We start from the raw sequence: 24,120 nt of genomic DNA on the forward strand, positions 1-24,120 counted from the left end.
TTGGGTGACTATTTGAGTTCTATGGAAAGATCATTGGAGATACTACATGGCAGTGGTGAAATCTAAAATTTGTTACTACTGGTTCTGTGGGTGTGGCTTGGTGGGGGGGAATGTGACTGAGTGGGCGTGGCCTTTTTTTTTTAACTTTTAAAACCATTTTTTCTACAACCTCTTTGGGGAACTGCTTTCAAAAACCTCTGCCGATCAGGCAACTCAGCAGGGATTGTCAGAGGCATTTAAAAGAAAAAAAGGGTTTTTTTCTTTTAAATGCCTCTGACGATCCAAGCTGAGTTTTTTAAAAGCCTCTGCCGATCAGGAAACTCAGCAGGGATTGTCAAGAGGCATTTAAAAGAAAAAAAGGGTTTTTTTCTTTTAAATGCCTCTGACGATCCAAGCTGAGTTTTTTAAAAGCCTCTGCCGATCAGGAAACTCAGCAGGGATTGTCAAGAGGCATTTAAAAGAAAAAAAGGGTTTTTTTCTTTTCTTTTAAATGCCTCTGACGATCCAAGCTGAGTTTTTTAAAAGCCTCTGCCGATCAGGAAACTCAGCAGGGACTGTCAGAGGCATTTAAAAGAAAAAAAGGGTTTTTTTCTTTTAAATGCCTCTGACGATCCAAGCTGAGTTTTTTAAAAAGCCTCTGCTGATCAGGCAACTCAGCTTGGATCGTCAGAGGCATTTAAAAGAAAAGAGTTTTTTTCTTTTAAAAGCCTTTGACGATCCCAGCTGAGCCACACGATCATCAGAGGCTTTTTTTTTACTTTTAAAAGCATTTTTTCCATCGAAGAGGTTGTAGAAAAAAATGCTTTTAAAAGTAAAAAAAAAAAGCCACTGATGATTGTGCAGATCAGCTGGGCCGGGGGGGGGGCAGGGATTTTTACTACCGGTTCTCCGAACCACCCGTCTCCATCGCTACCGGATTGGGCGATCCGGTCCGAACCGGGAGCATTTCACCCCTGCTACATGGGCTCTAACTGAGAAGTCATGATGTTGCAATACCTCATCAAAACTCTGGCCACCAATATTTATTTATTACATTTCTGTACTAAATAGCCAAAGTTCTTTTCATAAAATATCCAAGCATATGATATCCTGTTTTAAAATGACTTGCAGAAGAAAACCAAATTGAAATCTATTGTCTTAGAGAACTTTAAATAGCACAGAAAGCCTTTTTTTCCCCCCAAACTGAAAACACAAAAGCCTTAATTGAAAACAAAAACTTCATGATGGTGGTGCCACGTAATCTTTCCAGGGAGTGTATTGTGAAAATGAGGTGCTGCTAGTGAAAATATCCTTTCCATTTGTGAGGGGCCTATCTATACAACATCCTGTAAAAAGTTTTTATCACACTAGGTTAAAATGCTACATGATGCTGGAATGCAAGGTAGGATTATTAAGATGTTTATAACACCCAAATCTATAACCAGGTAATCCTTGATTTAGGATCACAGTTGGAACCAGAGATTCTGCTGCTAAATAAAAGCAATTGTTAAGTGAGTTGTGCCTGATTTTAGGATCTTTTTTTGCCACTGTTGTTCAGCCAATCACTGCAGCTGCTAAGTGAATCACATTCGTTAAGCAAATCAAGCTTCCCCCCATTGGCTTGCTTGTCAGAAACCAGCTGGGAAATGGTGATCACATGACCCCAGAATGCTGTAGCTGTCATAATTACATGTCAGTTATCAAGCACCCGAATTTTGATCATATGACCACGGGGATGCTGCAACGGTTGTAAATGCGAGGAACAGTCATCAGTCACTTTTTCAGTGCCATTGTAACTTCAGTCACTGGCTGTAAGTCAAGGGCTACCTGTACAAATGATTTATTTATTTATTTTATTTATTTGTTCTTATTTCTATACCGCCCTTCTCCAAATAGGACTCAGGGCGGTGAACAGCCAAAGTAAAAGACAATACATACATTGTCTTATATTAGGTTGAAAGGTATTTTGCTACCCTGCCCAGTCCTATCTATTCTGGCTAGTGTTCTTTTCAAGCAGAGATTGTACCCATTCTCTGACTCCTGATCCTTTAAAATAGAAGTGACAGGTTAAAACAGGGACCTTTGGTAGGCAATACATGTATATGTACATCTGATCAGAGCTGTAACCTCTTCCCATATTGGCCAAGATTGGAAATATTTTTCAAATGACAGGCTTAAAACTTTGGGAACAGCCACAAAATGACAAGCATAAGACTCAAACGTGGAATAGGATGGGATTGTCTGACATTGTAGTTTAAGAGTGCTACAAGATTTGGGGAAAAGTTTAGAGGTGAAAATGGCTACCATGGAAGGGGGAAACTCACAAACTGGCTGGCATAATTTTCAACCATGTATCCAAACAGAAACATCATGACAAAATTTGAAAGACTAATATATACGTAGCCCATCAGCAAACCACTAAGGTCGCAGAATGACAAACCAATTCCTTTTTAGTAACATATGTTAATATTATCCCAAATATTATCCCAATATTTCCTTGGAACAGAAAAAAATAACTGCTATAAAATCCCACACAATCTACCTACCCATCTTTTCTTTCTTCATTTCTTGAATCATTCCAAAACACTTTATCTCTCCCACACACATTAACTACTCCCATCTTCGTGGTCACAGGACACTGCACCCCATTCAACCACTATGTAAACATAACCCCCTTTGTCCATCCACACCCATCCATAGACTGCTCCCCAGATGCTGCTTATTAGCTTCTCCAATTGTCTGCTTAACTCCTTCTAGTTCCCCTTTGGTCTTTTCTCTAGCTGCTTTGCGGCTTCCACAGCCTTATCTTCCATGAACTGGAGAAAAACAAGTGTTCGACCTTCTCCTCTTTCTTAACATGTATCAAATGGGGGTCCGAAAATGCGAGCGCCTGAAAATGAACTTCCGGTTTCAGCTACTGAACTTCCGGTTTGAGCCAGCTACTCTTCCAGGTTTCTGGTGCGCATGTACACGCGACGATCAGCTGGCGGGCGCACATGCTCATGCAGGAAAACGAAAGACCAGCTCTTCTAGTTTCTGGCACTGCCGCACGGAAAAACGCCAGCTGACTGTTGCGAGCGCATGTGTGCCAGAAACGCAGAAGAGGAATGAGCAACGCCATGAGTGCCAGGTGACATGGCTCCGCGTGCCACTTCGGGCACGCATGCCATAGATTCACCATCACGGGAATAGGGTCTCCCATTTGAGGAGGAGGTTGTACTAGAAGACCCCCAAGATCCCTTTCAACTCTGTTATTTTTCCAGTTGGCCGCTTGGGCCAGCACTTCAGTTGCAACACAGGAATCAATTCCAAGTTGCCCTCAAGATCTTTCCTGCAAGACTCATGTCCCCCTGCAAGAGTCAGAGAGGGACTTGCTTAGCAGCTTCTTTAATTAATGGCCTGCTACAAGTAAGGACCATGTGGAATATTTATCATGTCGGTGACCCATTGCCGAGACCTTTGGCCTGCTCCTACTCCCAGTCAGGTTCTAGTTCCTTCTTCAGATAATACACGGCATGACTCCAGTCCCCTCCCTTGCCAGTTCTCACCTCCAAAGAGAGCTATATCCACTTCAGGAGGGAATAGTTTCTATTAGACATTTGGCTGTCTAGATAGATTTAGACCTCTGAGGATTATTTTGATTTTCACTATAATTACATGGGTCTAACTGGCTGCTGGCCAGCAAGGAGCAGAGGGCTCAGCCAATACCTCTCTTCCTAAAATAAACTCCCAAAGAACCTTTGGGACAGAAGGAAATGCAGACACGTTCTCCTGGTGCCACTCCTAAAATCTCAGGCGAAGGCAGCCAAAGACAAAACACCAGCTTGGGTAACATCTCATGATATTTCCTTTCAAATATGCAGTAACTGGAGATCTAATTAACTATTCCGAACTTTCCCTACCATTGCTGCAAGATACCAACGTTGCGTTTTCCTCTCAATGTTGCTGAAATCAGGAACTACACCCAATATTAAGCAAGATTTCTGCTTGCTATAAGCTGGACTTCCCCTTGCTCTCTTCTCCCCCAAGGCTGCTGCCAAATTGTGCTGGAAAGTCCCCCAGTCTTGTCAAGAAAATGGGGGAGGATACCCAAGTGGTGCGAAGAAATGTGTAAAGTAGAGGAAAACGGCTATAGGCCCAATAACGTTTAACCTGCAATAACGTATTTTATAGCTGTGACCATTATAGACATTGCTTCGGGCTTATTCTTGCTGAAATGTTATTTTTCTGTGCATGTTTCTGTGTTTACTAAAGATATTCAAAACTGTTTGCTTTGCTTAGATGCAAAAGTCACTCTGTGAACCAAGTTTTAATGCCTTTGTAAACTGAAAACAGCCACTGTGTAATATGGCTAGTGACTTGAATTGCCTTGTGCGTTCCCACAATACAGATCAGGAAAGTGGTATGGATTTTAAAAGTTTAATTTTGATCTTCTTTTGCTTTCATTATCAGAAGTTCTACCCCCATTTTTTTTTTATTTTTTTTTTAAAGAAACTTATTCCTCCACTTCAATCCCAAGTGTTTTTTATGCAGGGTTGAATAAGGGATTTTTGTTTGTTTGTTTTGTTTCTGTTCCGTTTCCTGTTAGGACCTCCTTTTTTAAACATCCAGCAAGTAGGAAATAAATTCAGCAGAATTCTCCCTGTATTATAATTTAAGTTTAATCCATATTGTTATGGCTCTAAATAAATGCTGTAATATTGAAATGCAGTTCAAATTTGCTTGACGGAATGCCAGAAGCACAATTAAAATGTTATCCAATGGGTAATCACAACCTAGTCTGTACGTTATAAGTGCCACTTGCAATCTGTCGCCTTTTGACAGAGAAGGAGAGGGAATGAGGGAGCGGGAGAGAAAAAGAAAAAATGCAGAGGATGTATTCAATCCATGGCAAGAGCTAAAATCCTAAAGTACATTGTAAACTCCAATAGGGCAGAAATTACTATTCTGTACAGAATTTGTGTAGCGATAAGCTAAATTAGATAATTGTTTTTTTCCCCCAAATGCTGTACCTTCTCAATGTTCATGATAACATGAAAAAACAAAGTTGGGTAGCACGCACGACGCACACACGACTTTATCACTTCATACATATTTTTGGAGTTTTTAAAACCTGTTTCAGTTCAGTAAGTCAAAAGATCTGCCTATAAAATCAATACGGTATGTACAATTTAAAATTGGTATAGGCTTCCAACATGAGAACCTTCAACTTAAACAATCCGAGAAGCAAGACTACCATCAATGAATTAATATGCGGGACTGTCATCAGACTAAGTCTACTTTGTGATGAATCATGTTCCTGTTTCAGCTAAATGGACGACTAGTGCTCCGACTGAGAGGTGAAGCTGTAATCTTGAGTGGTGTCCATAAGAAGATTAAGTAGCTTGGCCATCACGCAATGATGTTACCTAGTGTTATTTTGAAAATCTTACAATATTTGGGTATAGAGAAATAATCAGCTCTATAATTCAATAATATGAATTTTCCTAAATTATAGGAAAGATGGTAGAACTCTGCAATACTTCAGATTTGATTCCAAAATATTATTTGGAGCATATGGAGGCACAAACTCTTTAAAGCTGCTATGTCTTTTCTTAGGATCACAAGTCATTTATGAAGGGCAGTCACATGATCTCAGGTTAAGACACAGCTCCTTTAAAGGGTTGAAAACAGGAGCCACACGAGTTCTTACACAATCCAAAGTATTTTTTTTTCCATAATGGCTATAAAGTGCTACATAACCTAACCATAGTTGTTTTTTCTATTGAAAAACAAGCAGCGTACTTAGTCCTAGAAGAACGAAATCAAAATAAAGCTTAACATTTTCATCTAACTCATATTCAACTTTACCCATTTGTCTCCTGTTGATATATGTAGATGCCTTGCAACATTTGTGTAACATCCTTATATATAAGAATTGAATTTTTTTTGTCTGTGGGATTGACTTTTAAAGATTGGTGCAATCATGGGACCTTGCAAAACCCACCAAAAAAGTTTTAAGCTCTGTACTTATATTGCTAAAAATTAATGAAAACTGTCATCAGAATAGCAATACTTTTATTGTTCTTTTATTAATAATATTAACTTTACTATTAGAAGAGCAAAAGTAGAAAGGCATACAGGTATTCCTCGATTTACAATTTACATTTAGTGACCATTCAAAGTTACAATGGCACTGAAAAAAGTGACTTATGACCATTTTCCACACTTATGACAGTTGCAGCATCCCCATGGTCATGTGATCAAAATTCAGATGCTTGGCAGCTGACTCATATTTATGATGGTTGAAGTGTTCAAGGGTCATGTGATCTGCTTTTGTGACCTTCTGACAAGCAAAGTCAATAGAGAAGCCATTTCTCTTAACAACCATGTTATTAACTAAAATGCAGTGATTCACTTAACAACTGTGGTGAGAAAGGCCATAAAATGATACAAAACTCACTTAACAAATGTCTTCACAACAGCAGAAATTTTGGGCTCAATTGTAGTCATAAATTGAGGACTACCTGTACTTTCCATTTGTTTCAATCTGATCTAATTATATAGTTTCTAGTTTACAAAATAAAAAATAACCAATATGAGTTTGGTGATACTTTGCAACCTAAATCTAAAAAAAATGGGCTTGCTATAGAATTGCAATAACAGAAGATATGCTGTAATTCATATGTTAGCAAAGTTATATCATCATCGTCATCACTATTGTCATCACTAACTATGATTATTATGATTATTATGCTTTTGCTCCCAGAGGAATGAAGAGGAATTCTTTAGTATCCCAGAAGCTTCTGAAAATAAAGGAAACAAAATCCAGTCTCAAACCACATCTTCAATTGAGGAATAAAATTAATCATATTAATGTTTATTCAAGAGTGAGGCAAACTGATGGGCCAAGCAAACACCTAAGAAACATTGCAATTATGCTTCTTGTAAAATGTAAACTTTTAGAGGAAGAATATATAAATTGCCAATAGGTTTTGCAAGACCTAGAGATTCTAGTAGTTGGCATCTGAAATGGGCCATATTGAAAAACAGTTGGCAACTCGTAGATCATGAATTGGGGACCCCAGAAGTTAGAAGTAACCAGGATATTCTGAAAACTCTGGAGCCTGAAATCTAGAAAAGTGAAGTCTAGCACTTGATAGAATTTTTAACAGTTTAGCTGCTTAGATTTTTTTTTTAAATAAGACTCATCTTGCAAACTTCAGATCATTCTCACAGTTCTTTCTTTAAACAAGTGCAGGTTTCCAGAAATAAAGTGCATGTATGCACATACACATGTGTGCACCTGCCTTAAACAGAGGCTTTGTTTTAGTAATCAGTTAAGCAGTGCTTAGGGTCAAACATTTGCGTTGCATGCTATAATGATAATTATGCAGCATCCAACCTTTATTTCACTGTACAGGAAGGTATCATACCTAATGAAGATAGAAGATGTTTCTCCTGCCATCTATGAAATTTTCTTATATGGGCTTCAGCTTGTGATCGTTCCCTCTTCACTCTAGGTGGTATAATTCACACTCTGCAAGGCCAAGTGTAAAGTACTGTTACTGTGATGCTGGCAAGTTTCACGCCTCCTTAGCAGCCCTGTAAGCCAGCACAAAAAGGAAAAAGGCACAAGATCCAAAATCTTTTTGACCTTCTATCCCCATTCTTTGTGTGAATCTACCTGCTCTCCCCTCCCCCCCACCAAAGAATAATTCTGAATCGAGACAGATGTTACCTTGGGTTTTAGCAAATCAGGACTACATCTATTTATTTTCATAAGTAATGGAAACGCACAGGAAAGGCGCCATCCTCAGGGGAAGATGAACGTAGCCACCCATTATCGCCTACGAATTTGATCTATCAGGCAAGATACTAGGGGGGGGAAATGGAGATTGTTTACGTGACGTGAAGAAGCTGCTAGGCCAAACCCATATAAGAGCCCCCTGCAGCATTCTCTCTAAAGCATTTGGGATTTTACCAGACCTTCTGAGGGCAGGATGGTGTTCCAGTGCTATAGCCTCTCTCCCTTGCTAAGACTAGAAGAAATAAACTAATCCTTAAATTGGGTGGACAACATGCATGTACACAAATCTAGCTCTTGGTGATACATTTTGATGTTCCCCTTGCCCCAACTTGGCACCTTTGAGGTGGGAGTTGCAGTGCCCAGAATTTGCAGTCAGCCTGGCCAGAATTGTGGACCTAACCAACACAGCTTCTCCAGCCCGTTCTATCTACGCTGTCCAGCAATTCTGGCTGATTACTCTGGAAGCTGCATTCATAATGTCCTGGAATGGACCAGATATGGGAAGGCTACAGTTGCTAAATGCTGTCAGTGGTCATATCTTCTCTTTGGTTATATTTATTGCTGCCTGCAAACTAACAATATAAGCCAAAGATGGCCAACTGGCAACCCAACGATGCCTGAGGAATTTTATTTCTCTCTTATGGCTCTGCTAACATGAGACTCAAGTTATAGTCAACCATTTCTCCGTGCCTGTTTTCATGGACAGTCTGACCACAATTTGAGAAGGGAGATAATAAACACTGAGACCCCTATTTTGGTAATGTGGTAGCCTTTGAAAATGTAAAAGTTGGCCATCCTCAATATGGGCTACAAGCAAACTGGATTCTCACTGTTATTTTATTGGGCTGTACAAGACAATTGGATAGTGTATGCCAAATGCAATTATGTTTATGTGTTTGGCTCACTGATCATTTGAAATCAAATGCCAAATTCTTCAATATTTTAGTGTCGCTTTCTCATTGGGTAACTTGACATGGGACCAACTTTCTGAGAAGCATGGGTTCTAGACCTGAAATAAATCCTGCAATTCATAGAATAAGTAGTATTCTAGGAAGCAAACTTTTAACAGAATACCAGAGTTAGGAAGGATCTTGGAGGTCTTCTGGTCCAACCCTCTGCTCAGGCAGGAAACCCCATATCATTTCAGACAAATGGTTGTCCAATCTCTTCTTAAAAACTTCTTTTGTGGGAGCACCCATATGGTATTTCTTCCACCCCAAGTAAGGACATCTCTGAAGCTTAAAATCAGGACATTTTAACAGCTTAAATATAACCTCTGTGAAATGCTTTCAAAGAAATGGCTCGTCCACAAAAGAGGTACTTAATTGCAGTGGGTGGACCTTGCTTTCTTCCCTCCACCCCTCCAAATCAAAGTCTCACAAGGGTAAGGGAAAAAAAGAGAGTGCCTATAAGGAATTACCAAAACAGAACGTATGTAATAAAACCAAATTTATAGGTGTATGCTTTCCAACCACCAGTAAGATAAATATTGGTTTTATTCTATAAATCCACTTCAACTTTAAGAAGGGAGATTCTTCATTGCTGTGTTATTTGATTACAGGCAGGTAGATTAATGAAAAGCAAAATACATGTGAATAAAGTATATTTGTAACAAGGATATGTAATTGTGAAAGAATGTAGATACAAATGAATTAGAAGAAAACACTGGTTATATTGAAAACAGAGGGAATAAAAAGGAAACCAGATTTTTTTTCCTCCTGAAATACTTAATGGTTCAGAAAAACTATATAGCCATTGTGCATAATATTGGGAAATCTGCTACCTGAATTCTTAAGTATTTCTTTCCCTTTAGCAGAATCAATCCATTCTTCCTTCCTTCCTTCCCTGCCCCCCTGCCCTCCCTCCCTCTTTTTTAACCAGCTTCCCAGATTCTACAGTTGATTCCAGAAATTAACCATACTTTGAAATATAATAATGATGCTGAGTTTAGATAGGAATGGAATATGATAAGTACTATAAGTTATAGGGTAAATTTGCTATTGCTTTTAATTTGCCTTAATAAGGGGATTTTTATCCTTGTTTAAAGCAGGCATATTCTTTTACATATATATGTAGTTATATTTTAACCTGGTGCTTCTTTGAAGAGAAGGAATTACTGCAGTAGTAAGAGATAGGGGGTGTAGAATGAACAGAACAAGTAGTCCTCGACTTACGATTGCAATTGAGCCCAAAAGTGAGACAGTTTTGCCCCATTTTATGATTTTTCTTGCCACAGCTATTAAGTGAATCACTGCAGTTGTTATGTTAGCAATACAATTGTTAAGTGAATCTGATTTGACTTTGCTTGTCAGAAGGGCGCAAAAGGTGATCACATGACCCCAGGACACTGCAACCATCATAAATATGAGCCAGTTGCCAACTGTCCGAGTTTTGATCTTATGATCGTGGGGATGTGAAAACCGGTTATAAGTAATTTTTTTTAGTGATGTAACTTGGAACAGTCACTAAACGAATGGTTGTAAATCGAGGACATAAGTACACGCACACACGCACACGGCTAAGATTTGAAGAACCAAAAAGAAAAATAATCTGGAAACATATTCCTTTCCTCTCTTCAGGGCAAGTCTTCTATTTAAATGAACTAGCATGTGGGTTGTTTGGGAGGAGTTTCACTTTTAAAGGTATCTTAAAAACAGATCAACTGATAGTACATTGCATATTTCATCATCATAACAGGCACTACAAGTGAATATGCTAAGTTATAGATTATGTCATATAGATTAGCAAAAGAGAATGGTTTTTAATTTAAATACATTTAATTTAAATAGTAAATACTGTTATTTATTCAAATTTACCCTAGGATTTCTTTTGCTCTTTACTGGGGAGGAGGGAAAAGAATAAAAAGGAGCTTTTCACTTCCAATTTTCTAGAAGCATAACATCTTTACAAGAAGATAGACTCTCACTATCAGCAGTATCTATATGGGATGAAAGTTGGGGACGTTAGCGTTTTCTAATCTGATACCTTCCAGAAATAAATTGAACCACATCCCCATCATTCTCTCTCCAAATGTTTGTTGACTATGTATGCTGGGAGCTATGGGAGATAAGGGTCCAAAAGAGAGAGAGAGGGCCAGGTTGGAGAATTCAAAAATTCAATGGAAACTTTGAATGTTTGCCTTTTAAAGGTTTTTGATCCATGTTTTATTTTCTTTCTTTTTGTTTTAAGGATATAACAAAGTAGGTGTATGTAAGTGAGGTAGGTAGAATTTACCTGTTTGCTTCTGGCACATATATGCATGTCTCCAAAACTCTGATCAGGCATGTACCAACAATTGGCATCCTATATTCATTCAAAACTGAGCATTGTCCTTCAAACACTGCTAAGTATGAATCAAATAATGTTTGCCTATTTCCGATTTGTAAATTTAAGAAGAAACTTAGAAAAAAAGCAGATCCTAACTCAATGATCTGGGCAACTTCACTTGATCCTGGTGAGCAGGCAACCCATCTCCTTGAAAATAATGCCTTTTCTTGTATGTCTGTAAATTCATGATTTGCAAAAGATGCAATCAGATGCTTGCGCATTTTGCAGAATGGAATAGGTGGAGAAAAGCAAATAAGGTGCTTTATTATAAAATGAGTGAAGGAGTTAAAATTAAGGTCTAAGTAGCAAACAAAATAAATCAAAATAGCCCAATCACAAACAATACAATTGCACAGAATGTTCTCCCTGTTTTTTTCCCTATTTTCATTTTATATCAAAAGATGAATAGAAAAAAAGCAGGATATCTAAAACCATCCCTTAAAATATTCAAGGAAAAAGAGAGATAGTGAAACAGATTGTGATCCTTATCCTAGAGGTCACTTTTTCTGCCTGATGTTGTCACCAGGTTCAGGGGAAGCTGACTATGCACAGGACTGAATCCTGAAACTTGGCAAGTTTTCTTTTTAAGTATATATTTAATATATATATTAAATATATTAAGTATATTTGATACCCGCCCCCTTTAGGGATGCAATTTGGGGGTGGCAGGTGAGGCAAGCGAGAAGTGGGACGCAGGGCTTACCTTTCAAGCTATGTCGTGTTCCTCGCTGTTATGTCCAGGGAAACACGCTGTAAAAGAAAACCTTATCGCAAGTTCGAGAAGTTTGATTGAACTCGCGATAAGGTTTTCTTTTACAGCATGTTTCCCTGGACACAGCGGCGAGGAAAGCAACGTAACTTGAAAGGTAAGCCCTGCGTCCCGCTTCTCGGCCACCCCCAAATTGCATCCCTACAGGGGGCGGGTGGCTAAGTGAAGGGCACGAGCCCTGCCATGCCCGGCGGGGGGGGGGGGGGAAGAGACGGCAAGGGAAGCCACGTCTCGCTCTACGTGTCTTGCTTCCCCCGCCCCACCTGCTACCCCTCTCGAGACAGCAGGGGAAGGAAGCAGCCAGGCTGCTGTTGCCATTGGGGTGGGGTGGAATGTGTTGGGCCGCTCGGCCAGCGCGAAGAACAGGGCCTCTGGCCTCACCTCATCTCATTTTGGTTGCACGGCAAGCAACCAGACGAAATGGCGAGACCAGCTGCACATGCGTGTAAGTAGTTGGTGGGGGGGCTTATTTTGCAGAGGTGGCTTATATTATCGCATGTGCTGAAAAGCCCGATTGGGCTTATTATCCGGACATGTCTTATTTTCAGGGAAACACGGTATGTGATAAACACCAGGCATGCTCAGAAGACTCTGGAGCTTATTCTTCATTGAATGGGAGCATCATAACCATATCCTATCAAAGCCATTTCCACAGAGTATCTTTTGCATACAAGCTTTTTATTGTTGCTCAGCATGGAAGAAGGTATCTTGTGTATGCAGACATCCATCAGAGGCCCTGGCAAAATACTTCAGGAGCCCATTCCTCACACCTCTCCCTCTCCTTCTCTTCCCCCTCAGCACAGAGGAAAGGATCAAGGGAAATCTGCCTGCCAAAGATGAGTTCACCCGTTTTTAGGAGACAGCTGAGTCAGCCCTCACAGAAATGAGCTGTCATAAATATGCTTCTGAAAAGTACATTTTAAAAATGCTGCAATACCAGGATGTTTTAATATTTAATTAGACTATCACCACACTGCACATGGGCTCTCTCATTGCCTCACTGGGTGCATGAATGCATCTGTGTCTATCTTCTCACAATAACAAACAAGACCCACACAATGTGAAGTTGCATCTGAACAACACTTCAGAAGTGTTACAGAAGGCAGATATTCCCCGTGTTTAGGCAAGACTGTTGTGTTTTGTTCTGTTCTGTCTCTCTTTTGCCAGAGCATTTATCTAACTCAGGCTCCTTCCAGGTTTTTAGTATTCAAGTAGCCTTGTAGTAGTATAAACCTCCAATCCTCAAGCCTCTTCATGTGCAAGCATAGCCCTGGGATATGGCATTGTTTTGAGAAATTATCTATCACTGCTGCTTGGACTAGGGGAAAAAAAGCCTTTGGGGTGGCGATAACTTCTTTCTGGTTATGCACATGACATGGTCTGCCACTTCTCAGGGCCTAATCATAAAATTTGCTTAAAATGAATACAATTTCAAAAAAAGAGTCTTCTTTTTAAAGTTAGTTGGCGTTTGTTCCTTTTAAAGCTATGGTCCTTTAAGTTTAACTCTGATGCATTCTTGGTGGAATAAGTGATTTTTCAATTGCAGTTGACAAACTTGAGTTTAAAACCTCACTTGTTAGACCCAATATTTTGTCTCCTAAAAGCTCTGGGAAGAAGCAAGGCAACTAGGAGAAATTCAGTTCTTACCTCTCATGTTTAATGTACTGGGGATACCGCCTCTGAAAGTGGCACCTCCAATTAATTATCCTAGATAATAGGTAGCAATCCCTAGATCAGACCATCACACCCTAGGTTGCAGCAAATATTGTGGGTCTACAATTCCCATCAGCCGTCATGTGAAAGTATAACCAAGTATTAAGAGTAGTGGAAGCTGTTGTGTAAAACGCCTAGGGCAACTCAGGGTGAGGAAGTCTGCCTGCTATTTCCCTCAAGCACTGCTTGTTCATGTTAAATTCCTTACCTGGTTCTTATTTAGAGCAGAATGCACAGAGGATATTTGCTCATGACTTCATCACTGCCCACTTCAATTACTGTAATTTGCTCTAGTTGGGACTGGCCTTGAAGACCACCTGGAATTTTCAGCTGACTATGAAGTTTCAAGCACCTCTATGTTTTTATTTTAATGATTTAACATAATGCATTATTATGGTTCATCGCACAGTCAGCCAGATGTTCAGACTGGAGTGGGCATTTTTGTCCACCCATCGAGTCCTTCCCAAGGACCTGGGATAGGCAGGTGTTTATTATTATTTTAATATGGGTGAGCCACCTAGAGTCCATCAGAATTGAAGCGGGGATAAACGGCATAAACAAACAAAGAAACAAGCCAACTTCCATCAGATGAATTTCAACAATTGAGATGTATGCTCTCGTTCCATATTTTCACCCCTTTAATCACTGCAAAGAAGCTTCTACGTGCCCCACTTACATTAAGAATGTGCAGCTGCAGAAGTTAATAATTTTTACCCAAGAGTAATAGAAGTAACTCATCTCCCCTCACCCATCTCACATTTTTAATGAAACCAACTTGTAATACCAGAGCTACCTTCTTTCCCTTTATTTAACAAGCAATGGAATGTTTCAGGAGCAAGTTATACAAACATGAAAGTATATGTTATTAAATTAACAATTGCTTATTATAAACATTTTAATAATGCATTGCTTATTCTGCTTCACTGTCTCTCCACTGTAGGCAAACATACTGCTTCAGGTAACAGATAGGCTTATAGCAGGGATGGGAAACATTTTGCTGGATAAATGCTGCACTTTTCATGGGGAGGGGGGCTTTGGATTGCAAAGTGATCGAGGTACATCACAAATGAAGGCGGGTTGGAGGGGGGACACATTTTCTTAAAACTGAGAAGTGTCAGCTTTAGATTTCATGGGTTTCTCCAGCTCAAAATGTTAGGAAACTGTACTGTTGAAAAAAACTGGACGCTAAGTCTATTAAGCAGATCCTGGTGCAAAAGCATTTGAATATCTATGGAGATTCTAAATCATCCAGGTCATAGTAGTCCTTTCTTGGGGTGTTTTTTTTTTCCTTTGAAAACATTTCGCTTCTCATCCAAGAAGTGAAGTGAAAAAGCTTCTTCGATGAGAAGCAAAACATTTCAAAGGAAAATAAAAAAGAAACCAAAAAAATCCAGTTGCCTTTTGGAAAAAGCACCTTTGGGACATTTATTTGAATGAGAAAATTCTTCACCCAGAACTTTGATTCAAGTGCTTAAACCCAATGGGGGTCATGTCTTTTCACACAAAGTTCAATCCCCCGTTGTCCAAAATATTTTTCTTTTTAACAGCATAGTATAGGATGGGAGAAGTCATTTTTAATTACTACTGTTAAATTGGGAGCCCGAAATGCTTTTCACAACGACCCAGAGATCTACCAACAGATCCAAATTTACCCTCTGCAGCCTCTATTGTAGATCAAATGCAGCTGCTTGGACTTTCGTTATGATAATGACTCCGTTTTGCAACAAAACCTTGATCATCTGAGCTGCCTGTTGCTAAATTAATGGCTTTTTTGGAACAAAGCCATAGGCTTTATCTTCAACCAAATTTTAGAAGATAGCAATGAGCACATAAAAGATGACCCAAAATTATTCCTACCTATCCCACTAACCTCTAGCAGAAGCAAGCAAACAGCAAAATGTCCCAGATCTGAATAATAAAACTAACAAACAGGCAAAATTACACACGTGTAATTCTACAAGGTTTCTGTCTTCTCAGTGTTCTGCTTTCCTTCAGTCTGACATGTGCCTTTCCCTCCCTCAACCACTCTTACTCTCATCCTTTTTACAATCTTCAGAAGAAGTGCCACTAATAAGGAGAAGACAAGTAAAATCTCAAATCTGTTTTAACTTTCACACACATCTATTTTCTCTCCTATTTGGGTGGGAGGGAAGTGAAGTGCACAATTATTTTTCTGGGGAATCTGCTTTACCGCAAGAGGCAGGGAGATATCAGTATGGGACAAAAGTAGAAGAAGGGAAAAATAGATGAGTGTGTGTTTTGGGAGAAAGCTCCCTAGCCTGGATGAGAAATAGCTAACTGAAACTCCAAGCTTGCTCCATAAACAATGATGGGGTGATCATCTCACACAGCAGCTAGCTGGTTTTAACTCTGAGTGTATGCACGTTTCAAGCCATGCTTCTCTTACAGCTAAGTTGAAATCTTAAAAAGGTTTTTTTTTTAAGTTTAAATACATCTTAGCTCAAGGTCTATTCACTCCCACCCAGAACTGCTTTTGTTTCCTTTTACTATGTTCAATGGCCTTGCATCGGAGACACAACTGTACTGCACTATAAAAGAGAGATAAAGGGATCCTACCTCCCTGAGCCGCCACTTGTCTCTAGGGGCAAGGACCCTCTGCTGCTGTTCAGAGTCTTCTAAAATTAAAAGTCACAACTCTGCCTCTCAGTATTTCAGAGCAGGATGCAGTCCCACCAGTTTCGGTCCTGTCAGATTTCCTATAACATCATCATCTCACTATCCATTTCAGGATCTTCTAATTCCAGTCTGGAATTCAATCCATTGAAGGGGAATCAGTAGGAACTTTGGCCCTGAATGCAAACATCTAACAGGCAAAAGAAACAAACAGTTTACCAGGAAGGTTTAGCCAAAATAGCGCTGACCTGATCTCCTTCTTGTCCACCAATTTGCTTACACGGGAGATTGCCTGTGCAAAACTCCCATTGCTTCTTATGCAAGCCTCTTCTCAGCAGAGCAATTTGCTGCTTTATCCAAGAGTATTATTTATTATTATACTGAACAGAAAGCATTGTTGAATATGCAGAATAAGAGAACTTACTGTACATGTTATTATGAACAGTAGCATCCCATTTATCTGTGCGCTCTGGAGGACATCCAAATTTAAGGATAAGAGTTTTGTTAAAATGGATAGTTTATCAAGGATAAAAGTTTTGTTTTGTTTTGTTTTGTTTTGTTAAAATGGAGTAATACGCTATCTACTGTGAGATTTGTCAGTCCTGAGCCTCAGCTTTGAAAATGGAGACGTTCTCTTTACTGCCCAAATAAAAATATATAAAAGGGATAAAATTCATTCGGGCCACTTTGTGTATTAAATGTCCAATTCCTAGGACTCTGCCATTATCCTGGTCTTTCTTACTGATATGATCGTACAGAGCACTGAAATGACATTCTAGAGTAAAAGCAGACGCCTCTATAAGAGTATCAGAAGAAATCTATAGTAAATTTTGTTAATTTATCCCAACTAAAGTTTAACAGCCTCAAGGCTTCTATCATTATATGATACCCCTCTGTCTATAAGGTGATTGTGGGCTTGCTGTAATAGCCCTTTTTAGTCACTTGAAAGAATTTTAATTGCTCAAAGGCTTTAGTACTACTATGTGCTATTACTATGACATTCTAATTAGACGCATCAGCTATTTCAACTGTTTTAAAAGAATAATCAAAACTTGGCCCTGTAGATCTGGAAGCATAAAAAGTGTCTTGTTCGCTATTTTTACAAACTTTTTGAAGGAAAAATATCAGGAGAAAAGTTATATTGGCCATAAACTTCTCAGGAGTATACCCGTTGCTATATGCTAATGTTTTCAGCATTTATGATTACAGCCATATGCAAGCCTTGAAGTTTACCTCCATCTGCAAAGTCTGAAACTATGATATGCAAGATTTTTGTGTTTGGCTTAAATAGATCTTTCACTGGGAGGTTTCTTTGCTGTTTAGCCCAGAGTCCTAATGTTCATCTTTCTGGCTTGCATCCAGTTGGTATCCCCTGACTTATAGAAGACTTTTGTATGCTGGCTTTTGCAGCTGAATGGCTGCAGGGGGAATCACTCAAAAAAAAAAAAAAGTTGCATCTCTTCCATTGCCAAAATCTCTGCTAAATCAGAGCATTCCATCAGCTGAGGAACACTATAAATACCATCTATATACCAGCCTATCTACAGACTGTACCAGCCCAATGTACAGTACTCTCTGATAATATGATCTGAATGCATCAACCTTAATGGAAATTTCTTAGGTATTACTCAAATCAATAACTCACAAATTAAAGTAATTCAATTCAAAATAATACTGCATGTAAGGTTTATTTTTGAGTGGGGGAGAATTAGAGATTTTGATTGTAGTGGGAAATGACTGGATGAGTAAACAACTTAAATAACATTACTGAGGTAAGAATCCTCAAACTACTGTATTCAGACTTGTTTATTTTTAATGTTCTCTAAGTATGAAACAAAGCATGAAGACAACCATCTATAGGTATACAATCAAGTTATATGGGCGATTCTGACCAGTTCTTCTAATTTCACTTTGATCCAATATTCACATCTCTGGTCTGAAATCAATTAAGTGCTTAATATATCACTGAAATAGAAACTCAGAGTTTCATTTATACACACACACATACATACTCAGAAGAGTTATAAATCAGATGCCAATTTGCACTCCTATTATGTGTACGAGTGTAAGGGAAAAATTGAATGGTTTGTGATAACCCCTGAAGTACATATCAACAATGTACAAAGCTAAGAAAGGTATGCAATTTTGCATCCTCCGGTGACTGAGTGACTCGAAGCTCCTCTAAGTAGGTATATCCTTATTATATAAATGGAATTCTGCCAACAAAAGACTTTTTCTTGTCCAAGGCAGATAAGATTTTTGTCTCTTGTGCAATATTTTCAACACTTCTCATCAAGAGTTTTCTCTCTCTTGCACACACACACACACACACACAGAGAATTCCATGGATTACCACAAATGCCCTTTCTGGTGGCCACTCTTAAGTCAAAACTTACTGATGGGTTTTATTTTATTACTTATTGGGAATTATTGGTGTTAATTCTGTCAATCTAATTAACTATTACAAGCCACACTTTAAATGCCAGTCTCCCCTACACATTGCACAAGCCATTTTGCCACCTTGTTTTACGTATCAAAAGCAAAACATTGACAAGGATACAACTGTGACATGGTAAAACTAAAATAATAGGGAAGCAGCACTCACAACTAACAGGATTGCCCTCTTTCTCTCATGTGTGCATGCATGCACATATGCATGCACACATGTGCACACCCACACAAGGGCAATCCGTAGAATCAATTTGGTATATTCAATAACCTTAATACTTTCTGGTTTTAAAAGCATCCATCTTGAAGTCTGTTCTTAAAATGGAGGAAAAGAAAAATGTTGATTTTTGGCTCTGAAACCCCTTGGTTTAATGTGCAAGGGACATTTTTGTGAATGGGTATTGCATAGAGAAATGAAGGGTAAGGAGAGATGCTGTGCTTTCACATTATTTATGCGTGCAGTCTGCGTTAATGGCATATGCAAGTTGACAGCATACATCCTATCAACTTGCTGAAGTGTATCTTGATTGTTCAAACACACTCTTAAAGGTGCCCGATCATTTATCAAATTAAAATAACTGTGCTGTGTTCCAAAGGGCTTGGAATATCTGAATTGTATGCCAGCATTCCTAGTACCCCTTATATTTCTACATTTCACAACAAATCTTACTTTCCAAAGCACTCAACAAGCAAGGCAGATTTGTGTGGCTGAAGTGAAGAAAATAGACGGAGGGAGGGAGGGAGGGAGGGAGGGAGGGAGACTTCCTCCCCTCACAATCATGTTGGTCCAGAAATATGTTATTTCATGATTCTGGTTTGGGATTGTTGATTTTTGTTGTTACTGTTGTTCTGTTCTGTCACAAACTTCAATACAAATCTATTAATCTAGCAGGAAATGATGGACTCCAGAAGGCTGACCAATTAAATTTAGACTCATGAAAAGTCATGAATAGCTTGGTGGCTAGTAAACTACAATTTTTATTAACTTGAACAATGTTTCTGTAAGAAGTAAGTAGAATCTTTCCCATGAATGGCCCTTATGTAATTTATTTAACTTTGTGAACCTTGCCAAAGCCTTGAATATTTTTAGATCTTTCTGTTCTAGGATTTGGCATTTCTTTCTTTCTTTCTTAATATAAAAGTGTGATTTTCTGAAATGATATTTTTAGGCTTCTGCTTGTTATTTTAAACAGTCTTCCTTGATTTGGATTTGCATATGTTGAGCAGTCTCTGCTCAGGATTAGGTCTGTTTTGAAGATGCAGTCGTGTAAATTTTGCACTAGAACAATTGCTTTGCACATGGAAATACAGCTATGCCCCTAAATTAGCACACACAGATTAGTAGCTACTGTGGCAAAAAAATGTTTTATATGAATAATTAGACAAGATAGTGGAGCAATTCCCAGTGGAATAATGTACATTTCAAAAATGAACTTTAATTTCTGTTTGCACGTGCGCACATACTCACTCATGTACAACCACAACCGCCTTGTGTAACCATGTGCGCCTTCTCATTCTTGTGCAAAAAGATCAGCACTGGCAGTTTCTAGTTGTTATCTCTGCATTGCCTTTCATGTCTCATGCCACTTGTCATTTATAAGTAAAGATGGTTAGAGTCTTTAGAATACACCTTTGAATATTAACTCCTTTAGCACCTATTCAATGACGGCAACCATGTTGCAGAAACAGATTGGTGTCATAATGAAGTATTTATTAAAATTTATTTTTTAAGAAATGTGGTGGCCATGGGAGAAGTCATAATTTGGAATGGGAAGAGAGAATCCTTTTTAGAGCCTTCCTCTCTTATTCCATTCCAGCCCTCCCCCTTATTCCATTTAATGATAAATTAAATCTACTTGAAATTATAATACTCTTTCCAAAGCCCCCTAGCCCCCAAGCCTAGAATTACTGTGTCCATTTTCATTCAAACAAAATGTCTGAGACCTTTTGCCATGCTTATCAAACTATGTCCTTTCTGAACAGTTATTACTTTTTCTCTTTTTTAGTTATCTAGGATGGCACAATTGTTTAACTTGTAGATGGGCAAGTTATCTCAAATTCCTATTTACTACCAAAAAAACCCCACCCTTAACAATGTGTATATACATGGCGAGATGGAATAGTTTTTAGGTTTTCCTTCTACTATCTTTCTTTGGTAAGATTCTTGCTTGCATATAAAAGAATCAACAGCAATGAGAAAATTCAAACAGCTTCAGGCAGGAATAATGATGAATAATACTGCTAATATCCCCCCCTTTTTTTTTTCTTTCTTTCTTTAAAATTTTCACAGCTTTGACTTTGGACCATCTGTATGGGAGACGCATGTGTGTGCACGCACACACATACGCACACAAATCTAATGCACAAAAAAATAATGAGACAAAACATTTTAATTGCACCTTTTGTGACAAGGTTACTAAAACAGCACTTTACCATAAAATTTCTACAGTGGGATTATAAAACTATCAGCACTCTGCTATAAGAAAAACAATTTGCTGAACATTAAAAGCTAACTTCAAAAATTCAATGTCTCCATGGCCAGCTTTAAAACAGAAACTGTTCAGGGGTAAGGACAGGGAGGGTACAAGTTATCTCCATAAGGACAGAATTCTAAGGAGGAGGAAGTGTTGGAATACATGCTTGATCAATGAACGTATGCCTTGTGGAATTTTGTCTGGGAACACGTAAAAATTAAGTCCTTTCTTGTAGAGCACTTTGCGTTCCAATCTCTTCCCAGTGGATTTGCTTTATATCTGGCCTTCTGGAGCTCTGCTTTTAACATGTTTTGCTTCTTTTACTTCCTAAAAATGTTTGTTGGTATCCACAATGTAGGTTACAAATCCTTTCCAACTATTTCCTTTAACAAGTAATCTTCGCATATTTTAATATATTATGACTATCTTGAATCGGGACCTTCTGTGTTTCTTCGTTATGTTAATCTAAATTACACAGATTACACACATTAGGTTTAGAAGACATTAGTCAGCCGCTCTTTATATAACAACAAGCATAGAAAAATATTTAAAAATGGCTGCAATTCCATATAACCTTAGTCTGTGTATTCACATATTTCAAATTCTGGTTCTGGAGAGGATTTTCCCGTATTATAATTGTGCATCAGTGTCAAGATATCATCAATAATTTATTCTATTTATTGTCAGTTTGCTTCTTTAATGTAAAAGAAAAATGTGTTCAACTAAGCACATGTTCTAAAAATATTAAAAAACAATCACAGCAACTATTTTAAAAATAATATTTCTAATTAGGAGCTTAGTAAAATACTCATATTTAAAACACACATAGTGGAAGAAAAAATAGAAAGCATAAAAAAAAATCAATAGAAGGATTTCAAATAGCTTCGAAGCAAAAGGCGTGTTGAATCCAGACTATGGAAGAAAAGCAGAGTGATTGACACAAATCATACTCCTCATCCAATTTACCCAGGTTTGCATTTTAAAATGCCTTTCTGTTGTTGCTGAATGCAAACAGGTTTTTAAAAAAGATTTCACTCTAATGAGCATCTTCAATTTTGTATGAGGCAGGTAAGTATGTAAAAAGAAAGGTAGATTAAAAAAAATTAAAACTGATAAAACCCTACAGAATTATGATTCATTCATTTCAAATAAAGCACAAAGTATGTGTAGCTTGTTGCATCTGTTAGGAGTTTTTAAAAATCTCATTACACTAAAATTAATTAATATTTTGCAGCTGGATATGCCATTTAAAAAATAATAATAAATGTCTGCACTCCTGTTTGATCATTTTTATCCATTCTGGTTTACCTCATGCCATTCTTTTTAATCCATATACTAATTGTAATCCCATTAAACCAGATATAATTTTATTACTATTCAGAGTTTGTCAAGCTAGCAATAACGATGGCTGCTACTGCTGAGTTTAGAGAAAAATAAAAACTGTCACACATTTTCCTCTTCTGATGTTTAAAGTAACTTGTAAACAAAACTTAAGTGGCTGTGTGTGGTTTTGTAAATCTAAGATTAAATCCATACTTCCATAAATATATATCCCATAAACAACTGTACACCCAAATGAAGGTACATACTACATATTCAGAGCTGGCCACAAAATTTGAAAAACTCAATTGTATGAGAAAAACCTTAAGGACAGAAATACATATAGTGAGTGGATTAAATAGAGAAGCTAGTTAAATTACACTGGAGACGTTAAACATCCGTGAAAAAATAAAATAAAATGTTTCTAACGCCAAATTATTTACTTCAGATAGGTCTTTTAAAAACTAAAAAACAAAACACAGCAAGCCTACATCAGCTTCTGTGAAAACACAATGAATGGAAGATATTCTGAAGCATAGCCAGAATCTTGTACATTTCAAAACCTCTCATTCAAAACCTCTCAAAAGCATCTATTAATTTTATTACAGTTTTTCCATTCCAGCTTTGGGGTGAATGGGGGGGAGTGGGGAGTGAATTGTTACTATTGTTTGGATTTTTGCATATTGATATATAAAACCATATTCTAAATGGTAGATACACCATTCTGCTTTTGAAATGCCCCCTTTTGCTTCCAAAGATCTTGCTTCCAAAAAGATCTTAAACCAAGGATGGGCAACTTGAAATCCTGAGCTGCTTTAGCATATGAGTGTCCCATTTTGTACATACATTCTCACTAATGTTCTGCAGCCAACACCTGCTATTTTGCACACCCTCCCCGTCCCAGGCAATTAATTGATTAAAAATGGATGCCATGGACGATCTCTAAAGAACCTGGCACATACCTCCCTGATTTTTCTTGCCAAACATTGTGTCTTCAGCAAGATACCACAAGCACTTGTTAAACTAACACATGCACTGCAAAGCCCATTCTCACCCTGACACTTCAGGGCTTTATATAGAAACAGGATTTTCTAGTCTTATACCACCAGCTCCATTAATGCTCACCCCACACATACAGCTACCCCTAATCTGAAAGAGCATGGGGGGGGGGTTGCTCACCTTTCCCAAGCAAAGTGGGGGGGAGAAAGAAAGTGCCTTCAGTTTGTGCAAAAGAATTTCATGAGGTTAATGCAAGAAAGAAAGGAAGGAAGGAAGGAAGGAAGGAAGGAAGGAAGGAAGGAAGGAAGGAAGGAAGGAAGGAAGGGTTCACTCCCTTCCCTTTCGGTGGGCTTTCCCTTCTATTAAGAGGCATGTGGTAGGGGGAGGAAGGTGGAACAGCCCTTATTTTAGCCCTCTCCCACTAAAAAGAAATATCACGAGTGGGATATGGGGCCTTTAATATTTTGCTCTTTACCAAAATGAAATGTTCAGATTTGCCAAAAAATATTCACACATGCCGCAAAGCAAGTTACGGGTGTCCGGGGAATTCTGGGTCAGAAAGGGGTCACCTCCGTTGCACTTCTGAACACCCCATTTCGCAGAGCCCCCTGAAAAGGGTGGGGAAGAAGCAGGGTTCCCTCCTTCTCTCAATCTCCCGATCCTATGAA

At 38.4% G+C, this 24,120-nt stretch overlaps 1 protein-coding gene across 1 annotated transcript in view; it reads right to left on the bottom strand.

Annotated features, from left to right (window-relative positions):
• Positions 1 to 24,120, bottom strand: part of BAHCC1 (BAH domain and coiled-coil containing 1) — a 111,129-nt gene that overhangs the window by 81,880 nt on the left and 5,129 nt on the right. The window lies entirely within an intron of this gene.

The sequence above is a fragment of the Pituophis catenifer genome, unplaced genomic scaffold (assembly GCF_029215685.1).
Source record: "Pituophis catenifer annectens isolate HBS135680 unplaced genomic scaffold, rPitCat1.0.hap2 SCAF_2, whole genome shotgun sequence".
Classification (NCBI taxonomy): Eukaryota; Metazoa; Chordata; class Lepidosauria; order Squamata; family Colubridae; genus Pituophis; species Pituophis catenifer.